The 23,328-nt window shown below is 41.1% G+C and overlaps 1 protein-coding gene across 4 annotated transcripts in view; it reads right to left on the bottom strand.

The window, feature by feature from the left end:
- LOC125763932 (uncharacterized protein DDB_G0271670-like) overlaps window positions 1-22,838 on the bottom strand; it is a 39,378-nt gene extending 16,540 nt beyond the window's left edge. The window contains exons 1-3 of one of the 4 annotated variants that reach the window (XM_049427670.1): window positions 22,372-22,838; window positions 19,443-19,581; window positions 19,032-19,370 (exon numbers count right to left, since the gene is read on the bottom strand). The gene's annotated coding sequence lies outside the window, so the exon portion shown is untranslated. Of the gene's footprint in view, window positions 1-19,031; window positions 19,582-22,371 lie in introns of all 4 variants that reach the window. The other 3 variants (XM_049427668.1, XM_049427669.1, XM_049427671.1) reach the window with 3 other exon arrangements.
- Between the last annotated feature and the right edge of the window lie 490 nt (window positions 22,839-23,328).

Raw genomic sequence — 23,328 nt, 5'->3', positions numbered from 1 at the left:
TTTGCTCTAATGAGCTGTTGTCAGCTGCCTAATTTGCTAATGCCTTCGAATGAAGGTTTGCAGTACCGTGAAGTGTCCGGATGAGCCCGCAACCAAAGCTTATGAGCTCGAACGACACCTAACAATCTGTAAATGAACTTTTAACGACCGAACATTGGCGCCATCGGTCTGCTGTCTGAAAAGTGAAAGGAACCGGCTCATCATCTCGATGGATCCAGAAGGTTTTTCCACAACCAACTGACGTACCATCCTGTCAGCTTTCACTTTCAATTAGCAGCATTACTCAGACCGACTTCCGGTGCCCCGGTTCCCTGGTTTGCCTTTAGGCCTATTCTTTTGCTTTACCAAACGCTTGCAGGAAAAGGATGCAATATAAGGAGTGTGAAATGAAGAAGAAGAAGAAAAAAAAAGATGGCCACCACTAGGGTGAAGAGTATTCCACCCATCAAACGGTGCGCGTCAATCGTGAACAATTGGTGCTGTCATCTTTCTTGATTAACTGCTCATTCCTTTCGAAGCCCTTTTTTTACAAGCTCCAAAGCTCGTCACTCACTGTTTCTTCACTGGGAAACCTTTTGCTCGGATTTCGCAAATCTTTCGCATACCTCTATTAAAATGCCCCACCAACAAGCCCTCCTAGCAGTGGCGGGAGGGAAAATGTCCGGAAACAGATTTCTGGCGCCCCCCTTGGGATGGAAGTCTTTCTTCTCCAGAGACTGGGAATGTTTTGTGCGCCTGGGAGGAAGTTAAATGGAAGGTGTACCATTTTCCGAGAAAATTGTCCCCCAATGATGTGTCCTACCCGACGAAACCCTTTGTCTACTGCCATGTCCGGGCATTAACACCACAGCCAAGTGTGCAGGTTGGTTTTGCAACTCTGTTGCCATGTCTTTCCAGTGGAGATGGTGATGCTTATTTTCCATCATCACCAACACTCCTGCTTCCTGCAATGAGTCGACAGTAACTGGGCCCAAAACTGGTGCTGGTGTGTTTGTGTGCGGTGAAAAGAAAGCAAGCAGCAGTGACACATGAAGAGCGAGACAAACATAATTAATCAAAATAATAAAGTCGTCACATAAATTTCCTTTATGATTACACAGCATAATGAAGGTGGCCGGGGGTTTATGGGAAGAATCTTTAATGGAGGAGCGGACTGTGACAGGCTGTTTGCTACCCTGCCATGGATCAAGAGGAAACGCCCGGCCGATTAAGTGATGTTGAGATTTGTTTTTCTTTCACAGCTTTACTGAGAGCGTTCGTGAGCCTTTGGCCTGTGCAGTGTTGGCACTTTTGCTCTTTTGCTACCCCAGGTTTATGCTCCATCGTTAATGCCCAGGCGTTGTCTTGGTTTTGGTCCCTTCGCTTTGCTGTCTCGGTGCTGTTTTCTTACCAAAGATACGCCACACAAACACACTCGAATACCGCCAACCACGCATAGACCAGACTCACGTCCACATCCGGGTGCTTCCCACGCGAAAGTGTGAGCGTTTTCGTTCTGGTTCACTTGACGCTGGTGCAAGATTGAAGCGGGAAGAATTTCTACTTGCTGCTTAAATTGCTCATTTTGCCTAAGACTCCTCGGTGGAATAAACATACTGGTGGGTAACAAATGGAGGAAAAGGTTACGATACGATCCGCAAACACACGCACAGCCCTCTACTGCGCTAGTCGGCACGTACGGACCGTTCCGTTCGCAGTTTTGCTGCGAACGCGGTACGGGTTGTTGTTGCTTTTTTTGGGGGGTTGATTTGTGATTTTTCGCCGGCACAGCTTATGAGTGGAAGCACAAACACAGAGAGTCAGAAAGATAAAGAAGCCACCGGTATGTACAGACGGGGTAAGGCGGGGCGGATCATGTCCGGTAGGCGAAAGGTCTGACATTTATGACAAAGTTGACAGGGCACGTCATCAAATTTCATTAATCATATCTTCTAGCGGGTGCTGCGTTTGACTCCTGTTTTGACGCAATCTTGGCTGGCAAAAGTAAACTATCACAAACGAAGATGCTGTAACAAGCATCCAAGGAGTTGATATCATTTTCCATGCAAGGAAGAGGATGTTCAAGAGGTGGAAAATATTACTATCTTGCTCTTGGCAACAAAAACATCAAAGCTTTTGATACATCAAAACGGTTTTAGATACGGTTAAATGTCCCATCAGCTACAACAAATCTTTGGATGGTGTCATTAACTTGAGCTTTGCCAAAGGACGTTAATAGCTTACGGTATGCGCCGGTTTAAACAAAATCTAGCTTTAGTTGTTACACAGTAAACAACGCTATCCTAGATAAACTGTTGATTTGTCAAAATTTTTCAGTATACTCCTAAAAGTATGCAAAGTATAGTACATTTGTATCCCTTTAGAAACCATTAGGGATAAATATTAACAAACCTTTCCAGTTGACTAAAACGAAGGTTGCATATATTTAGGCTCCTTCATTGCTAGATTGAAACCAATGTTAAGGGAAATGACAACGTTTGCACTCGTAATGTGTTGTTCCATATCTATAGTTTGCCTTAACACGCTATGCCTGCCTGTCTTGCTAGATGGTAATTCTCAGTCCGTGAGTAACCGATGTCAGTGCAATTCCAGCGTGAATTTCTAAACTAGTTTGAACCGGAAATATTATTGCCCTAAAGTATTCTCTCAAATGATGACTTAAATTGAAATAGTGCAACAAATAGCTTGTCAATCTGGCACCTAAAGTTATGCAATATGAAAAACAAAATAATCAATTACGGCGAAGCGTTGTATGGATTAAACAGGTTTAACTGAATTGTTCTAAACAGGTTTTAAACGTTTTTTCTGAACTACAAAAGCTATACATTCAATCTACTGACGAATTGAAGGATTGAATTACAAACACATATTCCATGATTTACGACTAAAATAATATACCACAAGCACAAGAAAACGCAAATGTTTCCATGCTCTAGAAAGTGATTTTAAAAATCATAAAGCAATTATTATCGCTGACAACGCCAGCACACAGCACCGTTTATAGAATTGTTGCATGCAAAATAAATAACGATCGCATCTATGAGCCCGTTTATAAAATCGTGAAATAAAACACAAAATAGCTATACATCACAGAGCATTCATTCAACAACGATTCAGCTATGCAATTTTCACGATGTGTGTGTTTATTTTTTTGCACATTGAAATATGAGCAAACAAATTGTCCCAATTTAATGCTCGGCATGGTAAGGGATGAGGTGCAGTACAAAAATAAATAAAATACCCTCACATCCAATACTATTCATGAACGCAAAAACCCCGAATGTAATATTTCTTCGACGATGATATGGCATTGGCGGTGATTGAATGTGTAGAAAACGATCGAAACGATGGTGAAGCAACACGAAATATAGGCCGGGAGGTCGTAAGAATATTATTTTGCAAAAACTGGCGACATTCGATGGCAGTCGGTGGACGACTTTTTTTTCTTCTATCACCCGAAAACCTCATTTTCTGAACAGTGGAGTCAAAATGGGGAAACAAGTCGCAGTCACATTGAAATCAATGGGACCTCCATGTCGCATGCAAAAAAAAAGAAGAAACGGAGAAAACACTTCAGTCGGCTCAAAGGTGGTGTATTTTTGTACTTTAAAGGAAAAATCGTACACTGTCGTACGTCGTTGGGTACTGGGATCGGGTTCATACCACACTTCGTTGCCATTCCATTACACCACAACCACCGGGAACCCGTGACCGGTATCGTCATTTCAAGCGCAAGACATCACGGCAAGTGCTTACGTAAAGGCGTGTACATCATAAATATTGATCCGTCCCGCAGTCGTCGTACGGTACGGTGAGGATCTGCAAAAGCTCGAAAAGGAGTAAACGAAGAACCAGACCGTCGCCATCACCGAAACATCACCCCGTACTGTGGTTCGTTTGTCCCGAGCACAATTTGCCCCGTCCCTTCCGGGCACTTTTGTGCCGCTCCCTTCCCCGCTACCCAATAAACGGCAAGTGGAACGATTATTTATATTAAAAGTTGGGACGCGTTCCAAAAGCAAAGCCCGAAGGTTAGACCATACGTATATGCCGTTGCCGTTATCATCAAACCACCCGACCGACTCGTGCTAGAAGAACCAACATGAACCAGAGTCAGCTGAGTTGCCGAGTGCATGTACACACGCACACTGAAAGACACAAAGCACCAGGCGCATTAATCGGGTGATGATGTGATGCGCCTCCGTTGCTGTCAGGGTTTGCTGCAGGCTTATTTGAGCCCAGGGGTTGCTGCATCATTCGACACTGTTTGCTGGTATTATTATCCTCGCATGTGTGTGTACGTGTGAGCGGCCGTATGGAGTTTTCATAATGGTTGGCGCACGTACATATAACCTCTTCACAACTGCCAACGGATGACCTCGAATGCCAGCGGAAATCAGCCCGAAAGGAGTCGGTGACGTGACTCCTAACCTCTGACCTTGGTGTGTGTGTGTAGTAGGGTTGTTTCCGTTGCTTTTCTCCACCCTCCAGAGAGTAGTCTCCGCTGTGTGCCGGAATGGAAATACGCATCCCCTGTCTATCTCTTTCGCTCTCTTGCCAACTCTCTTACATTTTCCTAGCAGCACAGGAACGAAAGCAAAGAATTCCAGGAGATAAAAATGCTGTGCAAAATATTTCCAACGGCAGCGTACTTTATATATCGGTATGCATGATGAACGGACGGTTTGCCTGTTTGCATACAGGAATAAGGTTTTCGTTCTTTCTTTTAATTAACACTTGCTACCCCATCGGGAAGAACGCTTTCCGTGAGAGGATCAATTGCATGAATAATATATATTGCGAGTTGTGCAATTTGTGAGCTGTTCCTTTAAATAATGGTCCATATTCATCACATTCATCGCAAGACCATATAACACAGTAAATTGAATTGCTAAACAGAGCGGGGAAAAAAAACAAAATTGAATAAACTGACAACTGAGCATTAAAATCTGACGATGCATATTTTGGTACGTTGATCAGGATTTCATGCAATGGTGTATTGTTCTGCATCGATACATGAAACAACCACCGAGTATCTATGTAAAATCTCATAGATGAACTTTTAGTTGAGAATCTTTCTGTGCAAAGCGCCTAACAGTATCCAATAACACTTTAAAAGATCATGTGACCTTCGTTTCTTACTACATTTATTTTTAGTCATTTATAGATAGTCCGTCCTTGCAAGGGGGTACGGTCCGAGTGCCATTTGATACTTGGTCCTGTCGTGTGGTAACCTGTTGGCTGTTAAGGAGATTTTTCAAATAAAACCTTAGCAAAAATTATAATTGTCCACAATCTGACACCTCGAGAAGCGTAGAATGATTTCGTCACGTGAAAACGCTTGAAATGGTAAACAAAAAGTGTTAAAATGATCGGTCCAACGACCGAAAATTTCTTCCGCGTACTACTTCTACTTAAGCTACGAACCACAAGTGGCTACGAACCGCATACCATAGGTTGGGCACCACTGACATACACCACCGGGTCATCTTATCGGATGGAAAACCCCTAAACTGCTGCAAATTTCACCACAAAATTTACTTTTCAATATTGCGTGTTATCTGTTTTCAATGTTCGTAATATTTTTTCAAGATGAACAGTTTATAAACACAAACAAATATGTTTCATGTGTAGGAATTAATTCGAAATGTATCTAATTTGTTAGCTGCAAAACAAAAATAACTGCCTTCATTTATTTTACTAAATTATCAGTAACCAAACAACGCCATGTGCAACAGCAGAAACTCTTCCGCTAACGCGTTTGTCGGTAGAAATCAACAACAACTTCATAAAGCAGTGTAAAAAATAACTAGGACGTGCATAAATTTACCCTCATACGAAGTAACGTGCCCTCCACAAGATATCAAGTGCCAAGTATAGCCTTACGCCTACGAAGCACTCTCTTCCCATCAGCATAAGAACTAGCAAACATACATCCACATACTCATTCGCCGGCCACGTGAGCTTGGCGATGAAAAAAAGCAGATTCAAAACCATCATTACCGCCGAAGATAATCATCATCGCATCATCATCGTCATCGTCGTTACCGACACGGTACGGTTAAAGTACACTTCAAATATCAACACGAAAATAAAAGCAAAACAACACGGAACCCGGCACCGTATACCGGTTTGGTGATGATGCAACACGGTGCAATATGCTTCCAATGCCACCAGGGGCCAGTACATGCAAATGGTGAGACAGGGCGGATCATCAGCAACCACCGGAAGCAGTGAAGAACAGGATGCACTTCCCGAATCTATCCACCAGTTGAGTGGTTTTGTGATGGTTTTTTTTCACCCTTCCATGGTTGATGCGGTTGTTATCGTCCTTGCATCCGAAGCTCTTCATTCGCATCCAGTGGTGCTAACGTCGGTGGGCCCTGTTTGTAGGCCAGTTTTGCCTGCAAGAGGTAGATTCTTGCGGAGTGATTGAATTGTCTATGCTGTGTGGATAGAAGTGGCAGTAGAGACCGACCTAAAGAAAGTGGTGCAAAACGTTGTTTATCGTATCTGTGCTCTTTTTTTTGTTTTGTTTGTTATTTCGTCCACGCCTCTTCCTGTGCCTGCTGGCGCGGTGGCTCACTTGAACTGAGGTCACTGGAACGCCATTGAAGTGTGCGAGCGAGCTCGGGGCATAGATGAGTTGTGAAATGGATAATCCCGAGGAAAATATTGACAAACGACCGGTGAGAGCTGGGTTTAGTTTTTCACGGAAGGTAGGAAACCTTGAGCTTGCCTGATGGAACGGTTTTCTTCTCGCACGTGCCATGAATATTTTTGCCTAGTTTGAAGATATTTTCTGACCTCGGAACGTCCTTTAAACGGATCGTTTTATGGGGATGGGTTGGAATGGCAAGATATATAACACCTATTTACGGTTGCAAAAGGTCGAATTGTTCTTTTTAGAAACAGGGATATGTACAGAAACGTTACCATTAAACTCATTGCGTGGTCTCTTTGAAGGTTTCTTTAAAATTAAAGGTGAAAATTTCATTGGGAAAATATTATGCTAAGTTTAAAACAAAAATCATCCTGTACTCAGTATACGATTAGTAAAATTATGATATCAATTCTGGTTCAAAAAACTCCTGTCCTCCTTACAGGAAGCTATATTTAAGTTCACAATTATATGCAATGAAACGGAATCCTCATGACAAACAGGCGGTTTCGGAAGTACTTTCTCCAGATGTCAGATAGTATGGAGTAATTATCAAATTTTCCTTTTCGCAGTTCCTCACTCTCCATTACCCGCTAGCCTGATAAGTAAACCGACAAGTACTACGAGGCTCTGGAATTGAAAGCTAATAAAATGAGAATGTAAAAACCTATCCGCCATTCGTTTCCAGTCACTGGTGGTAACATTCTGCTTCACCCATATCGTACCAACAGACGCGTACGTCCATATTGGACCGTTGGTTGAGTGCTGGGAAATGAGCGGCCCTGACTGCTCGTTGTAGCAACAGCTGTGCCCGTGAATGCTGCCGGCTATGTGTGGCTAATGAAAATTGGGTTCCGTTTTTAGAATCTGATTGAATTTTCTTGGACTGATTGTTGAACAATTTCCTGCCATGATTGACGCAACGTCACTTTAATCACGACTCTTGCTTTGCGTTACACGCACACACCCAATATCTTTCACTAAACACACACACACATACACTCTTTCTCTCTTTTTTTCTACAGAATAATAAAACAAACAAAACCAACCAAAAAAAAAAGATTCATTTGTCGTGCAGGCTCGATCAAGCCACATCGTAGTGAGTGACAGGAGAAAGTCGTTATCATGGAGCAAAAAAAATCCAAACAAAAAGCTACACAACGAATCCGTAACATAACGTGGCAGAGAAAAATGCGACGGAAAAAAATGGGAAAAGAGTGGGTTTCTTTTATTGCATTTTCAACTCGATTGGATGATGAGCGAAAGCTTTCGAGTGCGTGTTCTGGAAGCTACTTCGAAAACAATGCGTACCGGGGGGGAGTTTTTTTCGTCGAGCAAATGGCGAATGGCGGCGAGTTTTTCCCGGGCGACAGTAATTCAATTTCACGCTACGCTATTAGTTAAAAAATTTTCCACCATCGAGAAGTGCTTAGGAGTGCGTGCCTGAAGCGCTTAAAAGGAGAGATCGAATGGGTGTGTGTGACGTTTTATTTGAACGAGAATGAAGCATCAATTGGTTTTGTACACACAAATTCGATGAAGATTCTGGTTCGTGTTCGAGGTACGGTTGGCCAATGTAACTCACTACGCAGTAAACTGTGTAAATTTTAAAAGCAAGTGTAATTGGAGTGATTGATTTGATTTTTAAACGAATGGGAAATTTTAAATGCGTTGCTTTAGGGTATTACTGGAATGCAAGAGAATGTACATACACGAGCTTTAGTAACTAAGAAGATAAATTATAGAAAAAAATCTTTTTTTTTTGCTCGGTTATAACGGCCTGGCCATATCAAGACTTATTTTACCACGAAGCAGGATAGTCAGTCCGTTTATCACATACACCACGGGGCCGCCCCAAATTAGTTATTGATCATCATCAGCTATTGATCATCATTAATGAAAAGTACATTTAGTTCAATACAAAAAAAATTGGTATGAAAGTATGAAAGTATGAAAGTAAAAAAGTATGAAAAACGTTTTCAAAAAGTTTTATTTTATTCCATAATGTTAATACAAACGGGAAAATTAAAATATACAAAAATATTTGATTGCAAACAGGACGATGTCTCAGTAACAAAAAAATATTGCGTTATTATTGTCGAGGTTTGTTTGCTCTCTAAGGACGTTCTCTCTCTCTCTGCTTGGCTTTTAACAACCCTACAGGTCATGCCGGTCGTTTCTGGCTTACTAGACTTATTTTACCGAACTGGGGGAACGGTCCGGATGCGATTTGAACCCGGTCCTGCCGTCTGGCACCGTTTATCACATGCACCACCGGGCCGCCGGGCCTCTCTAAGGACGTTCTTCTTCTTGGCTTAACGACCTTACAGGTCACGCCGGCCATTTCTGGCTTACTAGACTTATTTTACCTCGTAGCCGGATAGTCAGTCCTTGCTACGGGGAACGGTCCGGATGGGATTTGAACGCGGTCCTGCCGTGTAGACCGGCACCGTTTATCACATGCATCACCGGGCCGCCGGGCCCCTCTAAGGAAGTTACATAATCTAAAAATAAATTCTAAATCATACTTTAATGCACAGCTCACATCAAGCTCAAAGGTTTAGCTAAGCGGTAAAACCCATTTACGACCATTTGATCCAATTTTCCAAATCTGCACCGCACGCATTTTCGCCAATTGAAACGGTATCCCGAAAGGGGGCAAACAATTTATCTCACACCACGCACCCACGCCAAAACAACAGTGCGTTCGAATCTGAATCCTCTGTGCGCATCACTGAATAGCTTCTTAAATATCAATTACACATTCACGTAATGTGGTTTGAACGAAATTCCCCAGCGCCAGAGACCCTGAATGTAGTCAAACTTTGCGAATGCTCGCTGGGACGGTACAAAGCAAGCCCGGTATGTAAGTAAAAGCCACTCGAAATAAACCAGACAGCAAAACCTCGCGTTGCACCAAACCATCCTCCGAAGAGAGAAAATACCGAAATAGCACACGTGTGAGCGAAGTCGAAGTTACGGTGTGGATTTTTGCTTTAAGAAATTCCTTTGCGCCACCTTCGGTCTTCGATCGATCCTCGCAACGCACTCACACACCGGCACGTTTCGATCGTAAATTCTTACGCGAGTTCCATTCGGATTGTTTGGTGAAAGGAACTAAACAAGAAGAGGCAACAGCAACCAAAAAGCTTCACCCTCTAAAAGTGTCTGGCGAAGGATACCAAACACCCCCCCCCCCCCCCCCCCGGGGGTGTTGAGTAAAAGCATAAAACCGGACAGGAATCTCGTTTTGCCAAGTGTCCCAGGTGGCGCACCAGACGAGAGCACCATTTTTGGAACGTGCTGAGAGAGAAACTTTCACCTCCGGTGTTCCAAATTCCATGCGAGGTTTTCCCCACCACCGATTGCGTGCGTTTCTTCGGCGAGACTTTAGGAATTTCGTAAGACCTTTTTTGTTTGGTGTGTCGATGGATCCTGGAGTGGTGTGTAGAAAATCGAATCCCGACCACTTCCCATTTTCTCAGCCAATGCACGCTTCGGTAGCTTCAAGGACACTTCAAAAGGATGTGGAAAAGTTCGAACCGTAGCTCAAAGAAGGCTTAGCAAAGTTTTACGAAAAGCTTCCCGTTTTCTAGGCACCAGTCGCCTAGCGAGTTTTCATTTTTCTCGTAGCAAATCCACCCACAAATCTTAAACCACCGATCGTAAAGGTCGGTTGGTTGTTCAAGGTTTTTCCAACCCCACCAAAGGGAGAAATATTCAGTTATCATATTGACATATTTACATTTTTACGCTCGGGTGGAATGTTCGTGGGAATATATCTGTCTGGGAGGTTTGCATACTCATATTTGCCCGAGAGGTTCGTCCTAGTTTTTGGTTTTACCCTCACGGTCGTTTACAGGGTCCGTATACATTAAACATTATACGCTGCATAACCGCGAGTTGAAACAAGGTCGAATTTATTGCATTACCATACCCCGTAACAAAGAATTATGATGGTGGCGGCGTGTTAAAGTTTGCGCTCGGTGGAGACTTTGAAAGTCCTTCAAAGTATTCAACAACAGCAACACGCAACAAACCAAAAGATAGGGATTTTTTTTGAGAAATACGAACTCAGTTTTTCCCCACCATCTTCACAAACGTTGATGTTGCAGATTATAATGAAAGCACGGAAGTGGTCCACTCCAGATGTCAGTTCCATCGGTACGTGACCGGTTCCGTTATCTTCCCGCTTCAGTCTTTGGCTGTTGGCCAAATACCAGTTCACTTCCTATTATTTTGTAGTGGAATGGTGCGAATTTCTTTCCCTACTCTCCCCCTTTTTCTTTTCCCGTGTGAAGAAACCGGAACTTGGCGTGTGGAAAAATAAACGATTATACTGCCGGTCTGACTTAGTCTGCTGAGGAGCAGATCCGCGACTACTTTACCGCGTTTGTCCGCGTCCTTGAAGTGGAAAGCGCAAAGTTTTGCGTGGGAAACTTGGGTTGCCTGGGAAAATTAAATTTTCTGCCAGTTTGTGTCGCTCTCGCGCTGTTGCTATTGTTTGCCATGAACACCATCCCCTAGCGTTACCAGTTTTTCTTTACCCCTAGGGAGGAAAGTGTAGTTAAGGAGGGGAAGGACGGTCACAGGGAATGAGGAAGTGTAGATTTCATCGGAAAATTTTCGATCGCATTTTTGCTGTAGGCAAGTTAGCTAGTTGGCAAAGTGGCGGTAAGATAGAGAAAGAGAGAGAGAGAGAGAGAGCGAGAGAGAGAGAGCGAGAGGGGGGTTATAGCGACGGCAAGATTGGATGTGATTAATTCGAGCGAGAAGACAGACCGCAGTTCAATTTATCAAGATAAGCAAAAACTTTGGTTTTGCGATCGCGCTACCGAGATGGTTTAGCGTTGAATTTTTGCCCGCAAGGTCGGGCAAAGGTATGGCTGCCGGTGATTTGAATGTCTTTACAATTTTGGAGGGTAGCTTTAAATCATTTGTATACCGCTGAAAGCTCCAATCGTACGGTTCCAGACACCATTAAAGACATTGTTGTTGGGTCGCCGGTTGGCGCCATTTGCTTTGTTGGAAGGGCAACATTTTTCGCGTTTTCCATTCAAATTTCCCACACCACCGGTACGATTGTAATGATAAGTAAAATTTTCCACCATTACTCACGATCTATTGGAATTGCGATAAGAAGTTATCGTTGCCGCCGTAAGCAGCTTTAATGCAAGGTGCCCTCCCACAAGACAAAGCGTATCAAATGGATGAATAAATTTAACGCCTCCAAACTCAACACCATTTCTATTTGCACAATTCATTTACGATTGGTTTCATCAAAAGAATTGTGTGAGCTCAGCAACAAAATGCGGTACGGTCGGTGTTGTTTTCTCTAGCACAAACAATTATTCATCGTCCGCTTAATCCGACAGGAGACTGTTGTGATGAGACTCAATATTTGCTCCGGTGTACAAACGAAGTGTGTTCCCTGTTGAAGCCACGGGCTTGCGGCACTGAATCGAGCACTAAATTATGATTTATGAACTGGGAATTTATTAGATAAATGTTTAATTATGGATCGGATGGAGGAACAATGCTGAATCGGCAGTATCTCGGTGGAAACATTTCCGGAGAAAATGAAAGCTTCTTTTTATCGCAAACAGCACGAAGAAGATGGACGGTGATGCGTGGAATGGAATATTTATGAGATACTTTAGAAGAGATTGTACTTCCTACACTTCGGGATGATTGTCGAGAAACAGTACAGTGCGATGATCACTGTGGGGCAAGTAATACTAATCCACTGCTGATAATGATGGTGATTTGATTATAAATTTGATTCGATTTATGCTTATTTAAAAGAGGAAAGAAGCACAAAAGAGGATACATATTTAAAAAACCTTCATTTTATGTATTTGCCCAGTACATGAAAGATGTGTATTTGTTAATTGTGTGTTGAATATATTGTTTAAAATTTTTTTTAAAGAATGTATTTAAATTTTTTATTTTTATTATTTATAATTCATGATTACGGCTTTGGCCGTATTGTGAATGTATTTAAAATGTTTACTAAATTTTTAGTTTTCTATTCTACAACAGGCAATTTTGCACAAAAATTAATTAAAAAAAAACAAAACAAAAACGACAGAAAAGTTTTCCAATGGAGGCGCCCAGTACCTGTCCTTTTCAACCAAAACCATTAAGGAATAGACATCTTCTTCTTCTTGTTCGGTTAGAACGGCCTGGTCGTATCAAGACTTGTTTTACCACGAAGCAGGATAGTCAGTCCATGCTACGGGGAGACGGTCCGGATAGGATTTGATCCCCAGTCCTGCCCTGCAGGCCGGCGCTGTTTATCACATACACCACCGGGCCCCCGGGACACCGTCCAAGGAATGGATGTTTTTATGGATATTTTTAAAACAATAATATTTTAAAAATGCTTACTAATAATTTGCTTTTCTGTTCTCAAAACGCAGTTTTTCGCAAAAATTAACAATATAGACCAAACAAACGACAATGGAGGCGCCCAGTACCTGTCTTTTATAATTAAATCAGGTAAGAGAAATTCTCATTTTAATTAAACGGGTAATTAAAAGCAAATCATCTATTTCAGCAAGAAGTCTGTTTTAACAAACATAGTCGTTGAAATGATCAGCTAATACCTTAGAAAATCATCATGAATCATAGAGTCATATTAATTAAATGTTCAACGTGTCTGTAACTTATAAACTTCTTCTCAAAACATTGACATCGTTTAGTATTATATTCATCATTTCTATTACTTTTTTCATAACAAAAACTTAACAAGCATAGGAAACTTTGTGTTAGGCGCTTGATCTTGAAGTTTATTTTATTATTATTTTCACCCGGTTCTTTTGTAAGAATTCAAAACTGGTTAGCGGTCTTTTCACAGCAACTTCTAAGGCTCACCGGTATCAAAAGTCTCAAACCACAACAGTCAAGAATAGCTCGTACATTATTAAACCATTCCCTGAGGCCCGAAACCGATTGCCCAACCGCGTGAAGAAAATAATACGGTACGAAAAAATGGGGAAAAAATGGGGTTCTCTCTCTGTCTCAAGTGTCTGGAACGAAAAAATTAGAACTGAAAATTTAATAACCCAAGCAAATAGTCATAGCTAGTCAAGCAACGTCGGTGAGAATTTATTACTACAAAAACCCAACATCAATTCGGGATTGCATTCTAAAACCGTCGACCGAACCGACAAATCTGAACGACTGGGTATGTTCAACGCTGTTGGTCATAGCAGATCGTCCAGCATTTCGGCCACACAGTAGCAGCTGTGGTCGATGTTGGTTAATTGTATTACAGCTCAATTACATACCCCCACTGCCAAGGGAGGGCCACCACGAACAGATAGGAATGTAGTTGACCCCTTTCCATTCCGTCTGTAGATCATGTTTTCACAGCTACGCTTCAACATCTGCTAATGTTCCGGGGTTTTGCGGTGCCTGCAGGGTTTTCAAAACTTGTGCCTGTATGTGAAGCGTTAGCCGAGACCGTTCGAGGCCAGCAGAGAACGCTGGCTTCTGGTTTTGCACCAATTTCAATCAAATTAAACAGATTTCCGCGAAAAACTCGTCAGGAATGAAGAGCCGTCGGCTATTTTCTAGAACCCGGGAACGTCCGAAAGGTGCCCCCGGGAGGGAAATGGAAATTGAATTTAATTGAAATAGAAACTCTGAGAAGTACAATTTTCGGTGTCGACTCCGGACAACGGCATCCGTCGGGCATAGCAAATCGGAGGTAAAACTTAGACAGATATATGCAGACAAGAGTGTTCACCGGTTGGTGAATAAATCATCGTTATGTTAACGAGTTAAGTCCAAATACTATACAATACCCAAAAAGCATACCAAATTAAACAGAATCGATTATTTCTGTATTCGGGGTAAAACACTGTTTAACACCTTTTGGTTATCGATATGGGCATGGTTTCGAAGAAAATACAAGCTGACTTCCGTTCCAAACATGACGGTTTCGAGTACATTTAATACCAAACTACACACCTCGGATAATCTGCAGTTGCATTTCCGAGTATCAACTTTACCGTTGCATTGTGGATGTTGGTTTTTGCTTCATAAGCCACACTCCATGTGTAAAGTGGAGAAGCATCCATTTAGTTGAGTGAAACTGTTATAATGAGAATCGGCATTTGGTGGTAAAAATCGTTTTCCGTTGCCAACGATGTGTCGGAAGCGACAGGGAGCCTTGAAAATGCACACACTGTTTTTGCTCGAAGCAGACCGAAAATATTTAACGATCGTATCATTCACACGCTGAAACCATTGCCACATTTCCGGTAAGCCTTTACATGTGTGTGTGTGCGTGAATGGGGGTGTGTACCGTGAAGTGTCGGCGTCCATTAGTGGTGCGGATTTTAAAACATCCTTCCAAACGGAAGTAAGCACTACATGCGTTGAACAGTGGCAATGAACGTGTGTCGTATTGGTTGGCAGCAAAATGGACCGTAGGTGATGGTGTACCTTTCGGTTTTTATGTGTGTCTGTGTTATCCCCATTCATAGCCGTTGGGATTTTGCTTTGCAGGCTTCCGTTCGCACTTCGTATAGAGGGAGAAGAAAAAAGTACACGTTGCAATGGAAATGCATTACGAATGCAATGGTAATGCATCATGAATAAAATCGGCAATGGGAAGCAGACAGAAAAAAAGCGGGAAGAAAGTAACATAAACCCTGCCCGGAATGTACATCATCTTAAGTGCTTTTACACTCTCCAAACACAATGCTTTCGCACATCGGGTGCTACATAATGGGCGCATCGGTAGAAGTGGGAAGTAAAACAAAAGACGAGATAAGATGGAATGCACGCAAATTGCAGTGATGTCGGTATGGCACAAGAGAGGCAATCCTTTCCATAGCACAACGAATGGAAACAATAAAAGCATCCATAGGATAGAGAGCCATTAATGGTGTGAGAAAAAAACAACCATCAGCTGGTATTTGTTATCGTGTGGTTTAAGAATGCATATTCACACACAAATGGTAAAAAGTGTGATTTTGTGGTTTTTTTTTGTTCACTTCAGGCATATACATATTTAAATTTTAAATCTGAGTTGCATGTTGCCTGTTGTACTGTGAACGTTCAGTTAGGGGTGTGATTACTCGAGAATACAATAAAATACGTCCAATATTACAGTGGATATCAATGTCACACGGCATGTTGGGTCGTCTACATACGTATGTTAGATGTTAATGAAACAATTTAAAACCTATTGCTTAATTAGTTTTTTATTCACTTTCGCTGATACTGTTATATTTATCACTTAGTTTAGCTTAGTTTAGTTTGTCACTTAGTTTAAACAAGTAGCATAACTTTTGGGTTTTCATCGTACTAACATTTTGTATTTTTTTAGTCTCGCTTTTTTCTTCGATTCGTTAACAGTGTTGATTGATCTTGTCTAAAGTTCCATTTCATTATTATTTTCATTTTATTCTTCTTCAAAACGCTATTCTAATATTTTTATTGAAATTTTCAACCAGGTTTGTTGAAGTATCTTTGATTTTTGGATTTAATACTCTCGTAGTTTATTGTGCTACACAATATTTTATATTGCAGCGTAGGCTTCAAACAATATGTAAATGATTGTAAAAGTAAGTGGAAAATCGAAGCAAATATCGTTAAAACACTAGCTATGATAATATCTCAAAAAAGCTACAGAACCTTCTGAATTCAGTTTCTTACTCTCTTTATCAATCTGATTTTTCTCTTCCATGGATGTCGGGATTAATTCGATCAGAAGTTAATATATTCCATACCATATTCATGAAGTGGTTATAAAGTGTCCTATATTGACAAATAAACCTCTATCCCTTGCATTGTAATCGTATTTGTAAATAAAATGGCAGCTGATAAGTAAGCTTTTGTTCCTGTAGCAACTCAAGCAATTTCTTTTTGGCAAACCTGCACCAAAATTTAAAGGAATAAAATTGAGGTTAAGAGAGTGTTGCTGAACAGTGTGCTGAGAATGATATTAAACTAGTATCGAAAACTTTTCTCTTTTTGGCTTAACAACCTCTCAGGTCATTTCTGGCTTACTGGACTTATTTTGTTCCACGTAGCCGAATAGTCATTAATTGTCCCAACCATTTAGAATGTAATACACAAATAGTTTTTATCTACAAAGCAATAGCATTGCACTTAAAGATAAGTGAGAAGATGTCACACCCGGGATAAGGTACCCTTTCACGACTCGGAGGAAGAAAAACCTCCCAGTTAAGGTGAAAGGTGTTTAAATATATTTTATTTGTAAGTTAGGATTAATCAATACGCCCAGGCCGTTCTATTTGAATAAAAAAAAGTGAGAATATGAAAATACAATGAAAATGATAATTGCTATGAATTCTCCACACGAAATGGTATAGAATTTCGTCTATAATTAACAAGTAAACTACTAAATAAACTTAGGTAAACGTATGTTAGGTATTTAAATGAAAGATGGTAAAAACATTAATTGCCCATGGTTTAATACCTATAACTCAATACCTCAATTATGGTTAATTGTAAAAGTAAATTGATAATAATAAACTTTAAACGAATTATCTCTCAATTAACGTTAAATTGACATACATTACTTTTTCATCGTTTGTTTGCTTACTGTTAAATGTGGAAATTGTGCATTTACAAAGAAATGTGAAACCAACAGAATCTGACACAAGCCATAGTTCAATCGAATCAATTAAGATATTGAAATAAATATGCCCCCGATAAAATAAACAATCAACATGAGATCAGCTTTTCATCAACCAATTTAAGTTCAATTATCATAGATGAAATACACTCACCTCTATAAACAAACCACCATGTTCTGTGGCAAATGGTTTCATATATTGAAGCACTTTAGTTTGTATACTGTGCAGCAATAAGCGAATAAATGGTATGCTGACAAGCTCTATGATACAAAGTATTTTTATCATCTCGTGTCATTAAAATACGTTCAAGTTTTCCTTGAAATCAACTAACACGCTTAATATCTCGTTTCCGTTTTGATGTCAGATGTGGTACACAATATGCTATCTGCTTTCTTTTTTCTTTTCACCATCCCATCCCATACCACTCAACTGTCCTCCAATTTCAAGTGAGTGTCGGGTAAAATGTGTCCCAGTGGGCTTACAGCTCTGATGTGGGTATGGTTTTTGGTGTAACGAGTTTCGCAGCTGGAGTCACAACGGGCAGCATATCCTGGGTTGGGAACCAGCTGGTGTCCTACATGTATAGAGCTTTTTTTTGCTGCTGTTGTTATCTTTTCCTCCTTTTTCCTTTCGCTTACCGCTACCCGATAAACTTTTAGCAAAATATGTGTGAGTTGTCATTTTTTTATTTTTTTAAAAGCTTGTTAAAAATGTGTCAATACCATGCACTTCACACGCGTTAAGGGTGTGTTGTTTTTTATGTTTTAACTACACCCCACTTCACTGCATCACTTCAGTCCAATTATGAGCTACAAGTAATGTAATATGTGATATCACATTAAGCTCAAAATTGTAAGAAATAAAAAAACTCTTCACAACAGCATAGTGTACAAAAGAGCAGGAATTCAATTTTCAATTTCATGGATTAATTTCCCAAAGAAAATAAGCACCATACTCTGGGCTGCTTTTTTCTTTTTACCGTACCATGCACCGGAAACCAATCTGTGTTCGACCTGATTTGGACCTAATCTGCTGTAACAATAGCAATGCGTGCTGGGAAATGGTGGGATGAGGACTAAGGACGCTTAAATAAACGGAACGTTTCGATCGTTCTGATATTGGGTTTGCACCACAAAACCAGTTCTCAGTGATACACCTTCGGGGGTAGTTTTCTTTTTGTGTGGATGTGTTTAGTAATGTGTTATCCCGCTTCTAAAATACGACAGCGAAGGATGGTTGGCATACCATGCTGCCGGCTATCATATCGACCGTGTGTTGGCTCTCGAAAATGGAAAACCCACATCTGCCACAACCAAATACGGTTCTTTTCTTGTCCAACCTTTCTCCCTTCTTGCTTTCCACATCCGCCCCATCTTTAAACGGCAATACTTCGAAACAATGAAAGAAGACAAAACATAAGGATGCTCCACCTCGGATGAGTTTTGATTGTTTTTCTTATTATTTTAATAATGGAGGAGCTTTTTTTTTTGGTTTGAAGTTATCTTAAGTTAAATGAAGGTCAATAGAAGATGTTCGCCTTTACGTTTGCTCGCAAGCGCACCAAAAATTGGAACAGAAAAACGATTAGAAAAGCGAAATTGAAAGTGGGTTTGGGAACAACATGCTCTCTATGGTTGATTTCGAAATTTTCCAAATTGAATCTAACCTTAAAAACTGAAAGAACCCTCCCGATCCCTGCTGAGACAGAGCCACAGCCTTAAGCCACTTTAGGGCATCCGTTTCGGACTTACCTTTCTTGGTTTTCTCTATTGTTTCGGTTTGATTTTTTTTGGTGACCTTTGCCGTTTATTTTCCCATGACAGCACGCAGATGTTGAATTTGTTCGTTTTTTGTTTTTTTTTTGAGAGAGCAAAACCAGTAGCAAATGTGTGCGTCTGGCTAGTACTCGGTATCCGTGGGCGGTCTCTTAGCACAGGCGCACCATTAACCGGCACAAACACACACGGCCCTTCCAGATTCCGGAATTCCGAAGGCTTTCCGAAGGCGGCAGAAGATCAAACTGTCCAAAAAGGTTGCGAACCTTCTTTAACAATCGACCTCGTGTCGTAAATTTTTGCGTTTTACGTCCTCTGGCGTGGAACAAAAAAAAATGGTAAAATAATCAAAAGTGGTTCATGCTAATTTTGACCACTCGTACGAACCCACTGTGCAATGTGTGTGTGTGTGGTTTGTTGTTGTTTTTTTTTTGTTTTACTTCACCACTCGTAGATGTTATTCACACACAACAGTTCGAAACCTTTGAACTCGCGGTGTTTTCTTTTTTCTAGGACAGACAAATAGCTAAGGAAAGAAGGGAAAACCCCAAAAAAGAACAATGTTTATAAACGTTCGATGCCTCTTGGGATGTGTAACGAGCAGCAGGAAAAGAATACGATAAAGATTGGCTAAGGGAAACTATCCATTTTCGCACGGTTTGCCGTCTCGATCACTTGTCTTGTGCGTTCAGCTTATAAACGTTTGGTAAAAAGAAAGAAACAAATAAGCAAACGAAGGGTTCACATACACTAGAACAGAGCAAAGCTCGTTAAACTTTTCCATACCCTCTATTCTATTCTACATGAATAGAACCAACGACACATACACACGTACACTTAAACACTTAAAGGAAGAAATATAAACACTGACAGCGTCAAAGATTGCTGTGGATCTTTCGCTCTTTACCGGTGCGGTAATATTTTAGCCGCTTGTGTGCTGCTGCAGGGTTCGTCTTATGTGGGTTTTTTCTTCATTTTTTGTTTTGTTTCGAACTATTTTTTATGTTGTTTTATTATTTCCCATCACAAAGCACCTTCGCAGTACGTGAGAAAATTGTTTGCTTCTCACCTTGCCGCTCGTGTACGCGCGTTCACCTCACATGGGAATGTTATTTTTGCCGTAATGGCTTTCCATTTATCACTTTGACTACCAAGCATACAGAACAAGCCAAGCACAAGAGAAAGAGAGAGAGAGAGAGATGGAGAGAGAGAGAGCGAGAGATCGAATGGAAACCTGTGAAGGTGACGAGCTTAAGACAGACACGCATACCAGGCGTCTCCACCATAGAAGGCGGACGTGCCGGTCAGGACAATCCGGCAAATTACACCTCCACGTCCTTTATCAGCAGGTTGTTTCCGATTGTGGTTTTTTGTGTTAGCTTTATTTTTGCATCCATCGTTGGTTTGCTGACTTTTGTACGATGCTTTTACACTTCCTGCAATCTCTCGCTCTCATTTTTGCCCGTCTCTCGTGCTGTTTGTCTCTCTTTTTTTCGATTATCGTTTTAGCTTCTTTTCCGGATGGTGTCCTTCATGGTCGGATATGAGATGCCCGCTGATGACATAACGCAAAAAAGAGACGAAAAAAAAAACTCTTTCCTCGTTGTTGCTACTCCGTTGACCTTTAACCTGACGAGCAAGCTTTGTGTCGGGTAGGGTTGCTTTTGGGTGAAATTAAAGCTACACCAACTCGAGCTACACGGTAGCACAACTTGTAGCAAAAAAAAAACAAAAACGCATTTGTGAGGATAAACGAAGTGGAGAGCTCGAATTCCAGTCAGTTAATCTTCAAACACCTCGACTAGACATCGTTACCGATATTCTCCCTCATTCTCCTGAAGTGATGGTGTATCAAGTAACACCGCACGTTACGAAAATTTAAACGATATTTTCGATATTTTGACCCTCCAGCAGGGACGGACTTACGACGCTGAAGCTGTGGTTAATATAAATGTGTACGAAGAAGGCATGACGGGAAATGCCTTTTTTTGCTTAGCAACGCTTTTGAAGTAAACTTAATCATGTTTAAAATACGATGTTGAATACTTAGTAGGAATGTTAGCGTGGACAACAGTTCGTTGTGAAGAGTGGTTTAGGCTACGATTCTTCATGAATTACGTTAAATGTTTCTTGTACTACATTTTAGTCCCCTTCTACAAAAAAAAAAATAATTGTATTTTTTTTATAAATACTTTAGCTTAAAATTTAACAAAAATAAAAAATTAAAAAAAACGTATAAGCTAATTAAAAACAAAACTCAAGAAACTGAAAATCTCTTTTAAATGAAATGAAGCGAAAAAATAAGGGTTGATTTTGAAGGGTTGAAAGCTTTTGTCCAAATCAAGAAGCTTAACAGCAAAGCGAAAAGCATGATAGTAGAAGTACATGAAAGAATCAAAATAGAACGAATATAAGTAGGATGATAGTAAATAAAGAAATAAAGAAATGAGAAGGAAAAAAAGGTTTTCCATCGTAATGAACTTTGATTGCATTGCAAAATTTGGCTTAAAAATACGGAATTACGTTCGTTTTGACTGAATCACACTTTTGGGGGTTCCGTTTTTTTGAGTTTTGGCTTCCTTTTTTTGTTTAAGCTGAGATAAAATCAGCAAATTGTGGGATGAAAAGTTTGGGCTCATTTTGTGTAGTGGGAACGCATGAACCCGAACGGAACGGAACCACCTCCCGAAAAGTGGAAAGCGTCCGGTGTTTGGTTCACTCTGCGCTTATCATCATCCAACTTGTACGGTCAGTTTCGAGTCTGGTGAGTAATTGGATTTATCCACTTTTCCCGATGCGGTTGCTGAGTGATAATGATGAGAGGATTTGTTTCCTTTTTTTGTTCCTCTTCTTTGTTTTATCCATTTTTCGCTTTTATTTTCCCATTCACTGTGGTGTTATATTTTGCACTCTTTTATCCATGACCGGTGGTCCCCTACTGTTGGATGTTGGCGGAGAAAGTTTGACCACGTTCGTACGTTGAACTTTGCGGAAGACATGCACAAGAATCACACGCACTGAGGGCGTTGATCAGTGATTTAATTATCACACGCAATTGGACTTTTTTTTGTTTGGCTAACCATTTGAGCGCACTATCAGGAACAGCAAATGACACACAAAGCCACCCTTTTTTGAAGGCACACCCAACATCGTCCACACAGTACATAATACACGTAAACACAACTACTACACACGCACACGCCCGCGCGATGTCACGTTCAAATTTTTCTTCCGGCAAATGAAAATCACATGCACAACTGGTAAATTGTAAATCTTGTCGCGCCCTTGGCAAAACTATTATATTTCCTTCACAAACCTTGCTAATATTTTCCGCAAACACACGTTTGATATTTCGATATCGCGCGGAGATTCCCAAACCCCAACAACGAAACAACCGTACCGTTCGAATGACGCACCACGGAATTGGTCACTAGCGGAAGAAAAAACGCACTCTGGGTAAAGATTCTTCTCGTTTATGGGCTCGAATCACTGGACCGACTGGAAAAATCCGTTCCGAAACGGGTCGATTCTCGTTGGCTACTGAGAAGCGGTGGCACCGGTCGCGCTAGTCTACGGGCAAAATCGGTTAAAGAAAACGGCCTCCCCAATCATGATGGCCTTCGTTCGGTTCGGTTGCGCAACCACTTTTCGTACGAGCACGAACTGGATGAAAACTGATGTTGATGGCCGAACGCCAACGACGAACCGAAAGCGATTGGGTTTGGTCTCTACAGCATGGCATAGAGACAAGCTTTGGTAGAGACCGGGAACGTTTATATGATTAGCACGAGAGAGCATAACAGAAAGCGAGTAAAAGAGAATTCTTTAGCGATAGGCGTTTTTCTCTCATCGCTCACATATCATTCCACTCAGGGATGCTGTGAGAGGTATTTAGTTATTTTTTTAATGTAAAAAGGATTGCTCGAAGAGAAACATTTTCTCTTCTTTAGTACTTAAGCGTTACTCTAAATCCATTCCACCCGAGCACTCTCTAACTCACACTGATTTCGACGAGTTGGGGCTTTTTTCTTCTGTAGTAGTTAGTTTGCCTCGTGTTACTTCGGTACGGTTGGGGCACCCACCGGGGACATTCGGGCGGACTTTAAATTGAGGTAGGCAAAGGCAGACGACTAGTCCCAAGGACCCTGTTAGTCCTTGGCAACCGCAACCAAATTGAACGGGAATTTGTGTTCCAGAAGTAAGAACGAGTTAAGATTCGTCTACCCCTGGCGATGCGTGATTGCCTTCAAGGTATGTCTAAACGGTGCATATG

Source organism: Anopheles funestus, chromosome 2RL (genome assembly GCF_943734845.2).
Source record: "Anopheles funestus chromosome 2RL, idAnoFuneDA-416_04, whole genome shotgun sequence".
Lineage (NCBI taxonomy): Eukaryota > Metazoa > Arthropoda > Insecta > Diptera > Culicidae > Anopheles > Anopheles funestus.
This window is presented reverse-complemented; position numbering and strand designations above follow the sequence as displayed.